The sequence below is a fragment of the Entelurus aequoreus genome, linkage group LG08, assembly GCF_033978785.1.
Source record: "Entelurus aequoreus isolate RoL-2023_Sb linkage group LG08, RoL_Eaeq_v1.1, whole genome shotgun sequence".
Taxonomy (NCBI): domain Eukaryota; kingdom Metazoa; phylum Chordata; class Actinopteri; order Syngnathiformes; family Syngnathidae; genus Entelurus; species Entelurus aequoreus.
The window spans coordinates 65,057,633-65,079,569 of NC_084738.1; the positions used below are offsets into that span (position 1 = coordinate 65,057,633).

Consider the following 21,937-nt stretch of genomic DNA (forward strand, 5'->3'; position numbering starts at 1 on the left):
GGGTGACACATTGGGGGTCAGGTGGGGTGACACATTGGGGGTCAGGTGGGGTGACACATTGGGGGTCGGGTGGGGTGACACATTGGGTGTCAGGTGGGGTGACACATTGGGGGTCAGGTGGGGTGACACATTGGGGGTCGGGTGGGGTGACACATTGGGTGTCAGGTGGGGTGACACATTGGGGGTCAGGTGGGGTGACACATTGGGGGTCGGGTGGGGTGACACATTGGGGGTCAGGTGGGGTGACACATTGGGGGTCGGGTGGGGTGACACATTGGGGGTCCGCAGCACATCTGTGTGAGGAAACATCGACGTGGGCGACACGCTCGGCTTCAAACGGGCGTTATCACGTAAATGACAATCGTTTAATTATCAGTCGCCCATCAGCGACCCACAACGCGACCTGGCCCCGACGGCCTGGTGTAGTTGTGTGCGAGCACTCTAACAGGATTCAGATGTGGCACGTCGCTCGTCCGTGAGGGGGAAAAAAGTTTTGTCGCAGCAGAAAACAAATTGTGCCATCATATTGCAGTCTACAACTCTCTCTTATGTGTGACTGCCATCATATTCCAGTCTACACGTATCTCTTATGTGCGACTGCCATCATATTGCAGTCTACACGTATCTCTTATGTGTGACTGCCATCATATTGCAGTCTACACGTATCTCTTATGTGTGACTGCCATCATATTCCAGTCTACACGTATCTCTTATGTGCGACTGCCATCATATTGCAGTCTACACGTCTCTCTTATGTGCGACTGCCATCATATTGCAGTCTACACGTATCTCTTATGTGCGACTGCCATCATATTGCAGTCTACACGTATCTCTTATGTGCGACTGCCATCATATTGCAGTCTACACGTCTCTCTTGTGTGTGACTGCCATCATATTGCACTCTACACGTCTCTCTTGTGTGTGACTGCCATCATATTGCAGTCTACACGTATCTTTTGTGTGTGACTGCCATCATATTGCAGTCTACACGTATCTCTTATGTGCGACTGCCATCATATTGCAGTCTACACGTATCTCTTATGTGCGACTGCCATCATATTGCAGTCTACACGTCTCTCTTATGTGCGACTGCCATCATATTGCAGTCTACACGTCTCTCTTATGTGCGACTGCCATCATATTGCAGTCTACACGTCTCTCTTATGTGCGACTGCCATCATATTGCAGTCTACACGTCTCTCTTATGTGTGACTGCCATCATATTGCAGTCTACACGTCTCTCTTATGTGCGACTGCCATCATATTGCAGTCTACACGTCTCTCTTATGTGCGACTGCCATCATATTGCAGTCTACACGTATCTCTTATGTGCGACTGCCATCATATTGCAGTCTACACGTCTCTCTTATGTGCGACTGCCATCATATAGCAGTCTACACGTCTCTCTTATGTGCGACTGCCATCATATTCCAGTCTACACGTATCTCTTATGTGTGACTGCCATCATATTGCAGTCTACACGTCTCTCTTATGTGCGACTGCCATCATATTGCAGTCTACACGTCTCTCTTATGTGCGACTGCCATCATATTGCAGTCTACACGTCTCTCTTATGTGCGACTGACATCATATTGCAGTCTACACCTCTCTCTTATGTGTGACTGCCATCATATTGCAGTCTACACGTATCTCTTATGTGCGACTGCCATCATATTGCAGTCTACACGTCTCTCTTATGTGTGACTGCCATCATATTGCAGTCTACACGTCTCTCTTATGTGTGACTGCCATCATTTCCTACTCACTTACAGGCAACGTAATGCGTGAGGTAGCAAGAGCGTGGAAGTAACTAAGCTTTAAAGTAATCCTCCCAATGCGTGTGGTTGGTTGAGGTTATCACATGACCTTCAAGTGCGTCACATGTGGCCGCGTTTCCTTTCCCATCCCAGGCGGGATTTGGGTGCGTTAAAGTCGGGGGCTCGGCGGGCGGACACGGTTTCCCTCCGGCTCTGTTGGTCAGGTCTTAAATAAGTCTTGATTGCTCGTGCCTTAGGGAAGGCTATATGGAACAAAACTAAAACTGAACTGGCTACAAAGTAAACAAAAACAGAATGCTGGACGACAGCAAAAACTTACAGTGGAGCAAAGACGGCGTCCACAAAGTACATCCGAACATGACAAGACAATCACCAATGTCCCCACAAAGAAGGATAAAAACAACTGAAATATTCTTGATTGCTAAAACAAAGTAGATGTGGGAAATATCACTCAAAGGAAGACATGAAACTGCTACAGGAAAATACCAAAAAAAAGAGAAAAAGCCTCCAAAAGGAGTAAAACACTACACACGGGAAAACAGCAAAAAACTCCAAATAAGTCAGGGTGTGATGTGACAGGTGGTGACAGTACACCTACTTTGAGACAAGAGCTACACTATATTTGCCAGGCTAAGAAATGCTCACTCATTCACAAACAAGGACGGGGCGAGGGTCACCACTTTGTCAACAAATGCCTGAGCAAATTGTTTAAGAACAACATTTCTCAACAAGGAATTTAGGGATTTCACCATCTACGCTCCGTAATATCATCAAAAGGTTCAGAGAATCTGGATAAATCACTGCACGTAAGCCATGATATTACACACTTTGGATCCCTCAGGTGGTACTGCATCAAAAAGCAACATCAGTGTGTAAAGGATATCACCACATGGGCTCAGGAACACTTCAGAAACCACTGTCAGTAACTACAGTCGGTCGCTACATCTGTAAGTGCAAGTTAAAACTCTACTGTGCAAAGCCAAAGCCATTTATCAACAACACCCAGAAATGCCGCCGGCTTTGATGGGCCCGAGCTCATCTAAGATGGACTGATACAAAGTGGAAAAGTGTTCTGTGATGTGACAGCCTCTTGAAGCTCATGGAGAGAATGCCAAGAGTGTGCAAAGCAGGAATCAGAGCAAAGGGTGGCTATTTTGAATCAGAATCATAATCAGAAATACTTTCCTCTGGGGGGAAACTAACATTTTCAGCACAATCCCATTCAAGAGCAGACAAACATTACAGGGAGACAGAACAGGAATCAAACATTACAGTGAGACAGAACAGGATAAAACATTACATGGAGACAGAACATGATCAAACATTACAGTGAGACAGAACAGGATACACCATTACAGGGAGACAGAACAGGATCAAAAGCAGACAAACATTACAAGGAGACAGAACAGGATCAAACATTACAGTGAGACAGAACAGGATAAAACATTACATGGAGACAGAACAAGATCAAACATTACAGTGAGACAGAACGGGATACAACATTACAGGCAGACAGAACAGGATCAAAAGCAGACAAACATTACAAGGAGACAGAACAGGATCAAACATTACAGTGAGACAGAACAGGATCAAACATTACAGGGAGACAGAACAGGATCAAGAGTAGACAATCATTACAGAGATACAGAACAGGATCAAGAGCAGACAAACATTACAGGGAGACAGAACAGGATCAAGAACAGACAAACATTACAGGGAGACAGATCAGGATCGCTGATGGGTCTGCCAACTTCCGGTGCCCCTTACAAAAAAAGGTGAGAAACAGGTAAACCTGGTCTAAGCCTGGACCCCTGGAGAAAGGGTCCAGACTTAGGCCAAGGAAAAAGAAGAAAAAAAACCTCATAGCCATAGCACACATAAACGTGTGTAAGAGGGAAACATCAAAGAACATTAAAGACATGAAAAGAGCAGAGCTGATGCAACCAGCCACTTACTTGTACACAGCCACAAAAGTAAAACAACAACAAAATAAAATCAAATAAAACATACACTGTGGTGGCCTCTGCGGTGTTCCACACCATTGTCTGTTAGGGTGGGGGGCGGGGGGGGAGCATGGCCAGAGACAGGAGCAGACCCAACAAAGCAACCAAGAGAGCCGACTCCACCGTAGTCCGGTCCACCAACTCTCGGCCAGTGTCCAGTCCGCATGGATGAGCGAGGATACGTCCAAGGAGACCGAGGTGTCCGATACCTGCTCATTCAGCCAAGACACCGTGAAGTCTCTTCATCCGCATCTCCTCCAGTCTCTCCAAACGGACTCTGGTGTGGCAGAGACCCAACAGCTGGTCTCCATGGCCAAAAGGCTCCCGGAAGGCACATCCAGAAGTTTTTACAAAAAAAAGCACGGCAGAAGTCAGGAAAGTGCCACCCCTTGTCACAAAGTCCCAAAGGATCCCCAACCTAAAGGCAAACAACCAAGAGGGAAACATCAGGAACACAAAAGGATGACACAAGAGCACAGAATATAAAACATGTCGCGACTAGCGAGGATCTCCGTTTGTTCAAGTCCGTGCACCCTCTCGCAGCCAAGTTATCCAGTTAATTGTAGTCCCAGGCCTATTATTAGTCATCACTCCACACGGAGGGTTGCTTTTTATCAAGAAACACGACCTCTGTGGGAAAGCGGCTCGGAGGTTGAATAACGCGGCGGCGTACACGGGTTGACTTGGTGCGGCGGTCCAGATGATTTCACCCAACCTGTCTTTCATCCTCCGGACTCCCGGTGATCCGTCAGAACAAACACACCTAGCAAGGTCGCGGGGCTAAGGAGTTGTTTCCAACGGAGACAACCCAGAACAGTCTGGACCCGGGTGGCTGTGGCTGTTCTTCTTCAGCCGCGACTGTCCTCTAAGGATCGACAGTTTCTTTTCTTAAGGCCCATGAAGTCATAACCAGGCTAATTATACATTCAAAAGGAAAAGTGATGCCATTTTTAGAACTTTTTTTTGGTAAAGATAGCCAACTTTGCATCTGCTAGAGCAGCTTTTTGCAACCTTTTTTGAGCCAAGGCACATTTTTTGCGTTGAAAAAATGCAGAGGCACACCACCAGCAGACATCATAAACTCAGTTGACAGTAAAAGAGTGTTTGGCCAGCCATCCAAATGAAGACAATCAGGTGTCCTAATCACTTGGCCCGGTGTATCAAATCAATCAATCAATCAATCAATGTTTATTTATATAGCCCTAAATCACAAGTGTCTCAAAGGGCTGTACAAGCCACAACGACATCCTCGGTACAGAGCCCACATACGGGCAAGGAAAAACTCACCCCAGTGGGACGTCGGTGAATGACTATGAGAAACCTTGGAGAGGACCGCATATGTGGGTAAACCCCCCCCCCCTCTAGGGGAGACCGAAAGCAATGGATGTCGAGTGGGTCTGACATAACATTGTGAAAGTCCAGTCCACAGTGGATCCAACACATCAGCGGGAGTCCAGTCCACAGCGGGGCCAACAGGAAACCATCCCGAGCGGAGACGGGTCAGCAGCGTAGAGATGTCCCCACAGGCTAGTGGTCCACCCGGGGTCCCGACTCTGGACAGCCAGCACTTCATCCATGGCCACCGGACCTATGCAACTCCCCCTCGCAAGGGACAGGGGAGAAGAGGAGAGAAGAAAAGAAACGGCAGATCAACTGGTCTAAAAAAGGGGGGTCTATTTAAAGGCTAGATTATACAAATGAGTTTTAAGATGGGACTTAAATGCTTCTACTGAGGTAGCATCTCTAACTTTTACCGGGAGGGCATTCCAGAGTACTGGAGCCCGAATAGAAAACGCTCTATAGCCCGCAGACTTTTTTTTGGCTCTGGGAATCACTAATAAGCCGTAGTTCTTTGAACGCAGATTTCTTGTCGGGACATATGGTACAATACAATCGGCGAGATAGGCTGGAGCTAAACCGTGTAGTATTTTATACGTAAGTAGTAAAACCTTAAAGTCGCATCTTAAGTGCACAGGAAGCCAGTGCAGGTGAGCCAGTATAGGCGTAATATGATCAAACTTTCTTGTTTTTGTCAAAAGCCTTGCAGCCGCATTTTGTACCAACTGTAATCTTTTAATGCTAGACATAGGGAGACCCGAAAATAATACGTTACAGTAATCGAGACGAGACGTAACGAACGCATGAATAATGATCTCAGCGTCGCTAGTGGACAAGATGGAACGAATTTTAGCGATATTACGGAGATGAAAGAAGGCCGTTTTAGTAACACTCTTAATGTGTGACTCAAACGAGAGAGTTGGGTCGAAGATAATACCCAGATTCTTCAATCAAGCACTTAGGCATAGGCCTACTGAAATGAGATTTTCTTATTTAAACGGGGATAGCAGATCCATTTCATGTGTCATACTTGATCATTTCGCGAAATTGCCATATTTTTGCTGAAAGGATTTAGTAGAGAACATCGCCGATAAAGTTTGCAACTTTTGGTTGCTGATAAAAAAGCCTTGCCTATACCGGAAGTAGCGTGACGTCACATGTTGAAAGGCTCCTCACATCTGCACATTGTTTTCAATCATGGACGCCAGCAGCGTGAGCGATTCGGACCGAGAAAGCGAAGATTACCCCATTCATTTGAGCGAGAATGAAAGATTCGTGGATGAGGAAAGTGAGAGTGAAGGATTAGAGGGCAGTGTAAGCGATTCAGATAGGGAAGATGCTGTGAGAGGCGGGTGGGGACCTGATATTCAGCTGGGAATGACTAAAACAGTAAATAAACACAAGACATATATATACTCTATTAGCCACAACACAACCAGGCTTATATTTAATATGCCACAAATTAATCCCGCATAACAAACACCTCCCGTCCATATAACCCACCAATACAAATCAAACACCCGCACAACACACTCAATCCCACAGCCCAAAGTAACGTTCATTTCCGCAAAGTTCATACAGCACATATATTTCCCCAAAGTTACGTACGTGACATGCACATAGCGGCACGCACGTACAGGCAAGCGATCAAATGTTTGGAAGAAAGCTGCGTACTCACGGTAGCGCGTCTGCTATCCAAGTCAAAGTCCTCCTGGTTGTGTTGCTGCAGCCAGCCGCTAATACACCGCTTCCCACCTACAACTTTCTTCTTTGCTGTCTTCATTGTCCACTAAACAAATTGCAAAAGATTCACCAACACAGATGTCCAGAATACTGTGGAATTTTGCGATGAAAACAGAGCTGTTTGTATTGGGACACAATGGTGTCCCAATACTTCCGCAAACTCCGTGACGTCACGCGCAAACGTCATCATACCGAGACGTTTTCAGCCGGATATTTCCCGGGAAATTTAAAATGTCACTTTATAAGTTAACCCGGCCGTATTGGCATGTGTTGCAATGTTAAGATTTCATCATTGATATGTAAACTATCAGACTGCGTGGTCGCTAGTAGTGGCTTTCAGTAGGCCTTTAGGCATGGAGACTGTTTCTACAAACATTTGTGAAAGAATGGGCCGCTTTCAGTGATTTCCAGCGTGGAACTGTCATAAGATGCCACCTGTGCAACAAATCCAGTCATGAAATTTCCTCGCTGAAATATTCCAAAGTCAACTTTATTCGCAGAAAAGTGAAGAGTTTGGGAACAACAGCAACTCAGCCACCAAGTGGTAGGCCAGGTAAACTGACAGAGGTCAGCATAGTGCAAAGACTTTCTGCACAGTCAGTTGCTACAGAGCTCCAAACTTCATGTGACCTTCCAATTAGCCCACGTACAGTACGCAGAGAGCTTCACGGAATGATTTTCTATGGCCGAGCAGCTGCGTCTAAACCATACATCACCAAGTCCAATGCAAAGCGTGGGATGCAGTGGTGTAAAGGACATCACCACTGGACTGTAGAGCAGTGGAGACGCCTTCTCTGGACTGATGAATCACACTTTTGCATCTGGCAATCTGATGGACTAGTCTGGGTTTGGAGGTTGCCAGGAGAACGCTACATTTCGGACTGCATTGTGCCGAGTGTTAAATTTGGTGGAGGAGGAATTATGGTGTGGGGTTGTTTTTTCAGGAGTTGGGCTCGGCCCCTTAGTTCCAGCGAAAGGAACTTTGAATGCTCCAGGATACCAAAACATTTTGGACAATTCCATGGGATGGCACTTCAAGTTCATATGTGAGTAAAGGCAGGTGGCCAAATACTTTTGGCAATATAGTGTAGCTCTTGTCTCAAAGTAGGTGTACTGTCACCACCTGTCACATCACACCCTGACTTATTTGGAGTTTTTTGCTGTTTTCCCGTGTGTAGTGTTTTACTCCTTTTGGTGGCTTTTTCTCTTTTTTTTGGTATTTTCCTGTAGCAGTTTCATGTCTTCCTTTGAGTGATATTTCCCGCATCTACTTTGTTTTAGCAATCAAGAATATTTCAGTTGTTTTTATCCTTCTTTGTGGGGACATTGTTGATTGTCATGTCATGTTCGGATGTACTTTGTGGACGCCGTCTTTGCTCCACGGTAAGTCTTTGCTGTCGTCCAGCATTCTGTTTTTGTTTACTTTGTAGCCAGTTCAGTTTTAGTTTTGTTCCATATAGCCTTCCCTAAGCTTCAATGCCTTTTCTTAGGGGCACTCACCTTTTGTTTATTTTTGGTTTAGGCATAAGACACTTTTTACCTGCACACTGCCTCCTGCTGTTTCCGACATTTACAAAGCAATTAGCTACCGGCTGCCACCTACTGATATGGAAGAGTATTACACGGTTACTCTGCCGAGCTCTAGACAGCACCGACACTCAACAACAACACATCATTTGCAGACTATAATTACTGCTTTGCAAAAAATATTTGTAACCCAAATATGTGAAATGACATAATCTCCCACGGCCCACCAGACTGTATCTCACGGCACACTCGGCCACGGCACAGTGGTTGTAAAACACTGTGCTAGACATACGCCAACCCCTGGACATGACTTAGGGAAACAAGCCTTCTTTTAGGGCAGGACCACACACAAACAACCTTCACACACTCCAGCAGGTGGTGACCCCGGCATCGATTGTATGCTGACAAACATTATTTCCGCTGTCTGACACGTATTCCGACGCAAAAAAAATGTCTCATCATGCTTGCCGTCAATGCAGTTTATGTTACACCATGTATATGAAATGCAGGGTATGAGTTATGACGCGCTAAGTGGTGATCAATCTCATGCTGGCCTGTTTGTTGCATTTGGCTGACTTGGACTTCATTGGCAGCCCTTTTTGGTGTTAATGTAGTAAACCTGCTGACCTGAACAGATTAATACAATAATAAAACACACACACAGGCTCTGTGTTGATACGACGTAACGATAAACAGTATTAATGACAAACAGCGGTGAAACTCCCGACTTTTCAATGAAAACGATCATTAAACTGTGATGATGTCATTTCATATCATCATTGTCACCGTATTGTGCGCAAACACTACTTATACACACACTGAAATTTACGTTATTTTTTAAAATAATTACACTAACTGTTAGAGCGCTCGCTATTTTGCATGTTTTGTGTTTCTTATGCTGCACTTGTGGTGTCCTACTCTGCTGGGCGGTCCTTAAACGCATCATAAAAACACCTAACTGTCATAATCCTATATATTATATAGTATATATATATATATATATATATATATATATATATATATATATATATATATATATATATATATATATATATATATATATATATATATATATATATATATATATATATATATGACGGAAAAAAATAATACAATAACAAAAAATTATAGTTTTAAAATGTATATATATATATATATATACATATATATATATATATATAGCCGAGGTTGCTTAGGTTAGGAAAAATAATAACAAAAAATCATTAAAAAAATAAATAAACTCCCCTGAAGAGCAGGGAAACCTGCGGAACAGGCCTGTAGGGATGAAATAGCCTCTGTGTTTTTTCTCTGACCTAAGGAATATATATAAATATATATAATGGTATATTTATATATATATATATATATATATATATATATATATATATATATATATATATATATATATATATATATATATATATATATATATATATATATATATATATATATATATATATATATATATATATATATATATGTATATATATAAATATATATATATATCAGTGTTTCCCATAAACTGCCAAGATACCTGTGGCGGTGGGGGCGTGGCTATGGGCGTGGTCACCATGACATCATCGCGTAATTTGCATAATTTACTACAATGATATGATTTTCTCTAAAAAGGCTCAAAAAATGTATACTTACTAATTAATAATAACAGTTTTGTTTTAAACGTCCATCCATCCATTTTACAATATAATTACAACACTTTATGTACGTATTTATACAGATTTGAACAATAAGTTATTCACTGAAATATATTTATTAATTGTGGTTCTTACAAAAAATACATCTTATTAAATATAAAAGCTAAAATGTCTCAAAGCTCTGCCCCTTTAATTAGTGCATACTAAATAATTTAACTTTAGCCTACTACTACAACCATATTATTTACCAGCAACATAAAGTGAAACAGAGGCAGAGGTGTCCTGCCACTGTCAGTAACAAATAAACAGGAAACAGTAGTGGTGGTAGATAGACACAGAGCTTCATCAAACATCTGATCCACTGAACAAAGAGCTCCAAAAATCTTGAACTTTAGACTGCCATCAGTTTTACTCCCTACACTTAACCATGTGTTTCCTACTGCCTGCAGACTTTGCACCCTGTGTTATATACGCATGTTGTGTTTCTGATATAAATACATTTAATAAAGTCAAAATACAAATAAGGCAACAAGAGAAGTATCCTCCACTTCTCTTTTGTAAAGTAAATCTGAACAGCCTATATAGGCATCTACATCAACTATATGATTTGCCTGAGAAGCTGGAGAGGACAAAAAAATTAATAAAAAATAAAATAAAAAATATTTTTAATTTTTTTGTTTTGTTTTATTTGTGGCGGGCCGCCACAAATAAATGAATGTGTGGGAAACCCTGATATATATATATATATATATATATATATATATATATATATATATATATATATATATATATATATATATATATATATATATATATATATATATATATATATATATATACATATAAAGTAAAATTACAATAAATCACAATTAATTTGAAAATCGTTTTGACACTCCTAATACATACATACATATATATATATATATATATATATATATATATATATATATATATATATATATATATATATATATATATATATATATATATATATATATATATATATATATATATATATATATATATATATGTGTGTGTGTATGTAAATGTTTAAAAAAATTCTTATTGCTGCTGTTGCTTTTAACTCTATTCCCAAGTGGGCCGGACTGGTAAAATCCTGGCATGATAACTTAAAAATAAAGATTGTTTTCTTTGTTTAAAAATAGAACAAGCACATTCTGAAAATGCACAAATCATAAAGTTGTTTTTTTTTGCACTTGCGGTTAATAGTATTCTACCTTCATTTGTTGTTACTCATACTTTTTGAACAAATGATGTGATAATGTTCAGTCAAACAGGTGGAGTTTTGAAATTCTCCCGTTGGTGCTAATTTTCAATCTATCAGAAGATGAAATAAATAATAATATCAATATCAAACTAGATGAGGCCATTACTGAAGGAATTGCGTGTGAATGCGGAAGTTGAAGTGAAATGTAGTATATAGTTTTTGATGTATTATAATTACAGTCTATGAGCTTGTAGTTGAGTTGCATTGACTTAGTAGTTTTTCAGCACATTCAACAATACTAAGATAACTGTGATCATTTTGGTCACAATAATGATATGACATTTCCATGTCAGCCTTCCCGATAAGGTCTATTCAGGTGTACTGGAGAGGAGGCTACGCCGGATAGTCCAACCTCGGATTCAGGAGGAACAGTGTGGTTTTCGTCCTGGTCGTGGAACTGTGGACCAGCTCTATACTCTCGGCTGGGTCCTTGAGGGTGCATGGGAGTTTGCCCAACCAGTCTACATGTGCTTTGTGGACTTGGAGAAGGCATTCGACCGTGTACCCCGGGAAGTCCTGTGGGGAGTGCTCAGAGAGTATGGGGTATCGGACTGTCTGATTGTGGCGGTCCGCTCCCTGTACGATCAGTGTCAGAGTTTGGTCCGCATGGCCGACAGTAAGTCGGACACATCTCCAGTGAGGGTTGGACTCCGCCAAGGCTGCCCTTTGTCACCCATTCTGTTCAGAACTTTTATGGACAGAATATCTAGGCACAGTCAGGGCGTTGAGGGGATCTGGTTTGGTGGCTGCAGGATTAGGTCTCTGCTTTTTGCAGATGATGTGGTCCTGATGGCTTCATCTGGCCAGGATCTTCAGCTCTCACTGGAACGGTTCACAGCCGAGTGTGAAGCGACTGGGATGGGAATCAGCACCTCCAAGTCCGAGTCCATGGTTCTCGCCCGGAAAAGGGTGGAGTGCCATCTCCGGGTTGGGGAGGAGGCCCTGCCCCAAGTGGAGGAGTTCAAGTACCTCGGAGTCTTGTTCACGAGTGAGGGAAGAGTGGATGGTGAGATCAACAGGCGGATCGGTGCGGCGTCTTCAGTAATGCGGACTCTGTATCGATCCGTTGTGGTGAAGAAGGAGCTGAGCCGGAAGGCAAAGCTCTCAATTTACCGGTTGATCTACTTTTCCTCCGCCAGGGCTCTCCCTTAGAGATAGGGTGAGAAGCTCTGTCATCCGGGGGGAGCTCAAAGTAAAGCCGCTGCTCCTCCGCATGGAGAGGAGCCAGATGAGGTGGTTCGGGCACCCGAACAGGGAAGACCCAGGACACGTTGGGAAGACTATGTCTCCCGGCTGGCCTGGGAACGCCTCGGGATCCCCTGAGAGGAGCTGGACGAAGTGGCTGGGGAGAGGGAAGTCTGGGCTTCTCTGCTTAGGCTGCGGAAGAAAATGGATGGATGGATGGCATTTCCATGTCGTTACATCTATAGGTACATAATAATTGAAAAAAATGAATAAAACTAGATAAATAAAATGGTGTTCAAATCAATACGGAAAGACTTTTAACGCGCCAAAAAAAGAGTTTAGGCAAAGCCCAGTGGAGCTGAATGGCTGCGGGTGAAATATTGATGGAGCAACTTGAGGTGTTAGTTCCGGGTGAATAATACAACAGGTGGATTAGTTCTGGTTTCGGAGAAAGCGGATGAATGAATGAATGATTACTCAGCCAGCAAAGCCAGCATGCTGAACGTTAAAGCGAGGTCAAGAGCTCTATGTTGTGATTAGGGATGCAAAGATCATAGACTCTGACTGGACCTTTAGAATCTTTGGGATCATCATAGTTTCATTCAATTTCTGTCATGATCCGTGGCCCGGATCATGTTTTGTTATTTTCTGTTAGTTTTGGACTCCCTTAGTTCCTGTTTTTGTGCACCCTTGAGTTTGTTTTTAGTTACCATGGTTACCTATTATTTCCACCTGTCTCTGATTGGTGTTCGGGACGCTCACCTGTTTCCCGAGCACTAATCAGAGGCATTATTTAAGCCTGCCTTTGCCTGTCAGTCGGCCTGGCTTCTTTGTTTGCTTCATGCTACAATCACGTCAGTATTCTTTGTCTTCTAGCCTATGCTAAGCGGTAGCCCTAGCGCATACTTGCCAACCCTCCCGGTTTTACCGGGAGACTCCTGGAATTCAGCGCCTCTCCCGATAACCTCCCGGAAGAAATTTTCTCCCGATAAACTCACGGAATTCAGCCGGAGCTGGAGGCCACGCCCTCTCCAGCTCCATGCGGACCTGAGTGGGGACAGCGGCGACAGTCTGTTTTCACGTCCGCTTTCCCACGATATAAACAGCGTGCCTGCCCAATCACGTTATAACTGTAGAATGATCGAGGGCGAGTTCTTGGTTTCTTATGTGGGTTTATTGTTAGGCAGTTTCATTAACGTCCTCCCAGCGCGGTAACAACACACAACAACAGCAGTCACGTTTTCGTCTGCCGTAAATAGCAATGTTGTGACACTCTTAAACAGGACAAAACTGCCATCTACTGGATAGCCTCCGGAACACTGAAATTCAAGTATTTCCATTATTTATATGTATAATAAAATATATATATATTTATATATATAGCTAGAATTCACTGAAAGTCAAGTATTTCATACATATATATATATATATATGAAATATATATGAAATACTCGAATTGGTGAATTCTAGCTGTAAATATACTCCTCCCCTCTTAACCACGCCCCCAACCACGCCCCCTGCCCCTACCACACCCCCCACCTCCCGTAATCGGAGGAATCAAGGTTGGCAAGTATGCCCTAGCGTCCAGTGCGATCGACACGTTTTTCCTCTGGCTTGTTTTCTGTTTTTGGTACTTGTTCGATTTCTGATTACACGCACACAGATCGAAATACAAACACACAAATTAAAACACGCACAAATCTAAATACAAACACACAAATTAAAACACGTACTGATTCGATTACACACACACAAATCGAAATACAAACACAAAAATCAAACACACTGATTAGATTACATGCACACACACAGATTGAAATACAAACACACACATTAAAACACAAACTGATTAGATTACTTTGATTGATTGATTGAGACTTTTATTAGTAGGTTGCACAGTACAGTACATATTCCGTACAATTGACCACTAAATGGTAACACCCCAATACGTTTTTCAACTTGTTTAAGTCGGGGTCCACTTAAATCAATTCATGGTAAACACACACAAACAGATTGAAATACAGACACACAAATTAAAACACACACTGATTAGATTACACACACACAGATTGAGATACAAACACACATTACAACACACACACATACACATTGATTAGATTGAGATACAGACACACAAATTAGCACACAGACATGTAAATTAGATTACACACACACAGATTGAGATACAGACACACAAATTAATACAGGGACATGTAAATTAGATTACACACACACAGATTGAGATACAGACACACAAATTAATACAGGGACATGTAAATTAGATTACACACACACAGATTGAGATACAGACACACAAATTAGTACAGGGACATGTAAATTGTATCACAGACACACAGATTGAGATACAGACACACAAATTAGTACAGGGACATGTAAATTAGATTACACACACACAGATTGAGATACAGACACACAAATTAGTACAGGGACATGTACATTGTATCTAGGGCTGCAACTAACGATTAATTTGATAATCGATTAATCTGTCGATTATTACTTCAATTAATTGATTAATAATCGGATAAAAGAGACAAACTACATTTCTATCGTATCCAGTATTTTATTGGGGGAAAAAAACAGCATACTGGCACCATACTTATTTTGATTATTGTTTCTCAGCTGTTTGTCAATGTTGCAGTTTATAAATAAAGGTTTATTAAAAAAATTAAATAAAATAAAAATAAAACATTTTATTAAAAAAAAACAAAAAAAAACCTCTGCGCATGCGCATAGCATAGATCCAATGAATCGATGACTAAAATAATCGCCAACTATTTTAATAATCGATTTTAATCGATTTAATCGATTAGTTGTTGCAGCCCTAATTGTATCACAGACACACAGATTGAGATACAGACACACAAATTAGTACAGGGGGATGCAAATTAGATTACACACACAGATTGAGATACAGACACACAAATTAGTACAGGGACATGTAAATTAGATTACACACACACAGATTGAGATACAGACACACAAATTAGCACATGGACATGTAAATTAGAACACACACACACACGGATTGAGATACAGACACACAAATTAGCACAGGGACATGTACATTAGATTACAGACACACAGATTAAGATACAGAGACACACATTAGTACACGGACATGCAAATTGTATTACACACACACATATTGAGATATAGACACACAAATTAGTACACGGACATGTAAATTAGATTACACACACAGATTGAGACACAGACACACACATTAGTACAGGGACATGTAAATTGTATTACAGACACACATATTGAGATACAGACACACAAATTAGTACAGGGACATGTAAATTAGATTACACACACAGAGATTGAGATACAGACACACAAATTAGCACATGGACATGTAAATTAGATTACACACACACAGATTGAGATACAGACACACAAATTAGTACAGGGACATGTAAATTAGATTACACACACATATTGAGATACAGACACACAAATTAGTACAGGGACATGTACATTAGATTACACACACACAGATTGAGATACAGACACACAAATTAGTACAGGGACATGTAAATTAGATTACACACACACAGATTGAGATACAGACACACAAATTAGTACAGGGACATGCAAATTAGATTATACACACACAGATTGAGATACAGACACACAAATTAGTACAGGGACATGTAAATTAGATTATACACACACATATTGAGATACAGACACCCAAATTAGTACAGGGAAATGCAAATTAGATTATACACACACAGATTGAGATACAGACACACAAATTAGCACATTGACATGTAAATTAGAACAGACACACACATTAGTACATGGACATGTAAATTAGATTACACGCACACACAGATTGAGATACAGACACACAAATTAGTACAGGGACATGTACATTAGATTACACACAGATTGAGATACAGACACACAATTTAGTACAGGGACATGCAAATTAGATTACACACAGATTGAGATACAGACACACAATTTAGTACAGGGACATGCAAATTGTATCACAGATACACAGATTGAGATACAGACACACAAATTAGTACAGGGACATGTACATTGTATCACAGACACAGATTGAGATATGAATTTGCATATAATTCTGCTACCTCAGTAGAAAGAGTTGCGTAACAAGGCATAGTTGTGTTAAACTCACAATCTCTTACTGGCAACACAAAGAGATGAGACTAGCACAATTTGTCTGTCGGGCCTTTTGGTCGCACGCATCTTTTAGGCATGAAATAGTTGTGGTTTACATTCTCGCTGGTGAAATAATCTCAAGTCTCATGAGGTTTTTAGTATTTTTCTTTTTAATCACAGCGCAGCCAAATGCCTTTAAAAAGCAAACACTCACTCCAGCTGTCCCACAAGTCAGCGAGTCCGAGGCCAGCATAATGAAGTTTGACATTCTGCATAAACTGGCCAACGTGTCACAGTCCAGACACGCCAAAGAGAGACACAAAACAAACGGTACACAAGGTGGGTGAGGGCGCTGGCTCGGACCGAGGGTCAGGTAATCGTCTGCCATGATTGATGCCTCTTGTTTACTTCATCGGACAGGAAGTGGAAAACCGAGTACGTCTGTGACCAATCAGGGGTCGTCATTAAGGGAGCGAGACCTGCGCCAAGACCAATGGCGGGCTCATTCGTTCGGGGGTGGAACGAGGGAAAGGTAGTCTGAAGTCAAAGAGGAACATGTCCAGGTTGGTCACAAGTAGGGTTGTACGGTATACCGGTACTGTAGGAGGATACAATAGCTCACCGCCGTCACAATGTAAACAAATGCCATTGGTGGATCTATACCTGACATCCACTGTAATGATACCAAGTACAGGAGCGTGTCTAGTCGATACTACTACGGTTACATCATTATTTGTTGGCATCACAACATTCGTTTTGTTATGTTTAGTCAGGAAATACGTCCCTGGACACATGAGGACTTTGAATATGACCAATGTATGAGCCTGTAACTACTTGGTATCAGATCGATACCTAAATGTGTGGTATCATCCAAAACTAATGTCAAGTATCAAAGAAGAGAAGAATAGGTGATTATTACATTTGAACAGAAGTGTAGATAGAACATGTTAAAACAGAAAATAAGCAGATATTAACAGTAAATAAACAAGTAGATTAATAATCAATCTTTACAGTTTGTCCCTCATAATGTGTACAAAATAATAGGTGTATAAATGACACAATATGTTACTGCATACGTCAGCAGACTAATTAGGAGTCTTTGTTTGTTTACTTACTACTAAAAGACAAGTTATCTATTTTGTTCACTATTTTATTTAAGGACTAAAATTGCACTTTTTGTTCAAATAAAGACAATAATGCCAATAATGAAAAGTATCGAAAAGGTACCGAAAAGTATTGAAATACATTTTGGTACCGGTACCTGCACTACCGTTCAAAAGTTTGGGGTCACCCAAACAATTTTGTGGAATAGCCTTCATTTCTAAGAACAAGAATAGACGGTCGAGTTTCAGATGAAAGTTCTCTTTCTCTGGCCATTTTGAGCGTTTAATTGACCCCACAAATGTGATGCTCCAGAAACTCAATCTGCTCAAAGGAAGGTCAGTTGTGTAGCTTCTGTAACGAGCTAAACTGTTTTCAGGTGTGTGAACATGATTGCACAAGGGTTTTCTAATCATCAATTAGCCTTCTGAGCCAATGAGCAAACACATTGTACCATTAGAACACTGGAGTGATAGTTGCTGGAAATGGGCCTCTATACACCTATGTAGGTATTGCAGCAAAAACCAGACATTTGCAGCTAGAATAGTCATTTACCACATTAGCAATGTATAGAGTGTATTTCTTTAAAGTTAAGACTAGTTTAAAGTTATCTTCATTGAAAAGTACAGTGCTTTTCCTTCAAAAATAAGGACATTTCAATGTGACCCCAAACTTTTGAACGGTAGTGTACATGGCAGCTTTGTGTTATTAGTGTCAATATTGCAATATATTCTCGTTACATTACACCTGTTTGTTCTTTTATTACACTTTTTATCTTTATTTTCGTAATATTATTTTTTAAAATGTGCCACAGGTTGTAAACCGCAGGTGTCAAACTCAAGGCCGGGGGCCAGATGTGGCCCACCACTTCATTTTATTTGGCCCTGGAAAGCCTGGAAATTATATGTATTAATAAAGTACTGTAACGTTTCTTACTAAATGTATTCTTTATTTCTATTTTGGGAGAAACAAAATATATGTACTCCATGTAATCACAAATGATGTTAACTATTGTCTAATTATGCAAACATATGTTATCAAACATTCAAACCATTTTTAAAATAGAAATACATACTAATAATAATGATTTCAAAGCAAGTTATGCATCAAATAAGTAGCAATAGATTCCATGGTAAAATTGTTAAATTTACTGTGGTTTTTACAGCATTTTTCCTGTAATGAAAAAACAAAAAAGTACTTTTTTTACTGTAATAAACTGTTTTATGGCTTTGCATTTACAGTAATACACCCAAAAATCTACACTTGTTGAATTGCGGTAAAAAAAACACACAAAAAAAACCTGCCAGCTCAGGTGCCAAAATTGTACTGTGAAATTGCTTTTGTTTTTCACTTACAGTAAAAAAAAACAAATGTACAGTAACATTCTGGCAAATGAACTGCCTTTTTTTTTTTTTTACATAAAAACAGCAGTACTGTTTTTCCATTTACAGTAATATACACTACATTTTGAGGTGAAATTATTGCAACTTACCTTTTTTTTTTTTTTTACATTTTAGTTTTTTAAAAATCTACTAATAAAATGCATAAAAAAACAGTACTTTTTTAACTGTAATAAACTGTGGTGCCGTGTTGGCATTGACAGTAATACACCGAAAAATCTACAATTGCTGATTTGCGGTAAAAAAAATAAAAAACAAACAAACAAAAAATTTTACTGTAAAAAAATTTACCATAAAAACAGGAGTACTGTTTTTCCATTTACAGTAATATACACTACATTTTGAGGGGAAATTATTGCAACCTACCTTTTTTTTTTACATTTTAGTTTTTAAAAAAATCTACTAATAAAATGCATAAAAAACAATACTTTTTTAACTGTAATAAACTGTGGTGCCGTGTTGGCATTTACAGTAATACACCACAAAATCTACAATTGTTGATTTGCAGTAAAAAATAAAACTGCCCACTCAGGTGCCAAAATGTTTCTGTAAATTTGCAGGTTTTTTTTATTTACAGTGAAAAAAACAGTTGTACATTTTACAGTAAAATTCTGGCAACTAAGCTGCCTTTTTTTTAACCATAAAAACAGCAGTACGGTTTTTCCATTTACAGTAATATACACTACATTTTGAGGTGAAATTATTGCAACTTACCTTTTTTTTTTTACATTTTACTTTTTAAAAAATCTAATAAAATGCATAAAAAACAGTACTTTTTTAACTGTAATAAACTGTGGTGCCATGTTGGCATTTACAGTAATACACCGCAAAATCTACAGTTATAGATTTGCGGTAAAAAAAAATTAAAAAATTTAAAACATTTATTATAAAATTTAATTTTTTTTTACTTAAAGTAAAAAAACTAATGAACAGTAAAATTCTGGCAACTGAGCTGCCTTTTTTTAACCATAAAAACAGCAGTACGATTTTTCCATTTACAGTAATATACACTACATTTTGAGGTGAAATTATTGCAACATACTTTTTTGTTTTACACTTTAGTTTTAAAAAAATCTATTAATAAAATGCATAAAAAAACAGTACTTTTTTAACTGTAATAAACTGTGGTGCCGTGTTGGCATTTACAGTAATACACCGAAAAATCTGCAATTGTTGATTTGCGGTAAAAAATAAAACTGGCCACTCAGGTGCCAAAATGTTTCTGTAAAATTGCAGGGTTTTTTTATTTACAGTGAAAAAAACTATTGCACATTTTACAGTAAAATTCTGGCAACTTAGCTGCCTTTTTTTAAACCAAAAAAACAGCAGTACGGTTTTTCCATTTACAGTAATATACACTACATTTTGAGGTGAAATTATTGCAATTTACCTTTTTCTTTTTACATTTTAATAAAAAAAAAATCTACTAATAAAAAACAATACTTTTTTAACTGTAATAAACTGTGGTGCTGTGTTGGCATTTACAGTAATACACAGAAAAATCTACAGTTATTGATTTGCGGTACATTTTTTTAAAAAACATTTACTATAAAATGTAATTTTTTTTTACTTATAGTAAAAAAACTAATGAACAGTAAAATTCTGGCAACTGAGCTGCCTTTTTTTAACCATAAAAACAGCAGTACGATTTTTCCATTTACAGTAATATACACTACATTTTGAGGTGAAATTATTGCAACTTACTTTTTTTTTTTTTACACTTTAGTTTAAAACAAATCTATTAATAAAATGCATTAAAAAAAATAATTTTTTTAACTGTAATAAACTGTGGTGCCGTGTTGGCATTTACAGTAATACACCAAAAAATCTACAATTGTTGATTTGCAGTAAAAAATAAAACTGGCCACTCAGGTGCCAAAATGTTTCTGTAAAATTGCAGTTTTTTTTAAAATTTACAGTGAAAAAAACAATTGTACATTTTGCAGTAAAATTCTGGCAACTAAGCTGCCTTTTTTTAACCATAAAAACAGCAGTACAGTTTTTCCATTTACAGTAATATACACTACATTTTGAGGTGAAATTATTGCAACTTACCTTTTTTTTTTTACATTTTAGTTTTTAAAAAATCTACTAATAAAATGCATAAAAAACAGTACTTTTTTAACTGTAATAAACTGTGGTGCCATGTTGGCATTTAAAGTAATACACCGCAAAATCTACAGTTATTGATTTGCGGTAAAAAGAAAATTAAAAACATTCACTATAAAATGTAATTTTTTTTTACTTATAGTAAAAAAACTAATGAACAGTAAAATTCTGGCAACTGAGCTGCCTTTTTTTAACCATAAAAACAGCAGTACGATTTTTCCATTTACAGTAATATACACTACATTTTGAGGTGAAATTATTGCAACTTACTTTTTTTTTTTTACACTTTAGTTTTAAAAAAATATTTTAATAAAATGCATAAAAAAACATTACTTTTTTAACTGTAATAAACTGTGGTGCCGTGTTGGCATTTACAGTAATACACCAAAAAATCTACAATTGTTGATTTGCAGTAAAAAATAAAACTGGCCACTCAGGTGCCAAAATGTTTCTGTAAAATTGCAGTTTTTTTTTATTTACAGTGAAAAAACAATTGTACATTTTACAGTAAAATTCTGGCAACTGAGCTGCCTTTTTTTAAACCATAAAAACAGCAGTACGGTTTTTCCATTTACAGTAATATACACTACATTTTGAGGTGAAATTCGTGCAACTTACTTTTTTTTTTTACACTTTAGTTAAAAAAAAAATCTATTAA

At 39.0% G+C, this 21,937-nt stretch overlaps 1 protein-coding gene across 1 annotated transcript in view; it reads left to right on the top strand.

The window, feature by feature from the left end:
• The window catches only part of LOC133656159 (breakpoint cluster region protein-like), a 590,239-nt gene that overhangs the window by 128,026 nt on the left and 440,276 nt on the right, over positions 1 to 21,937 (top strand). The gene's annotated exons all lie outside the window — the stretch shown is intronic.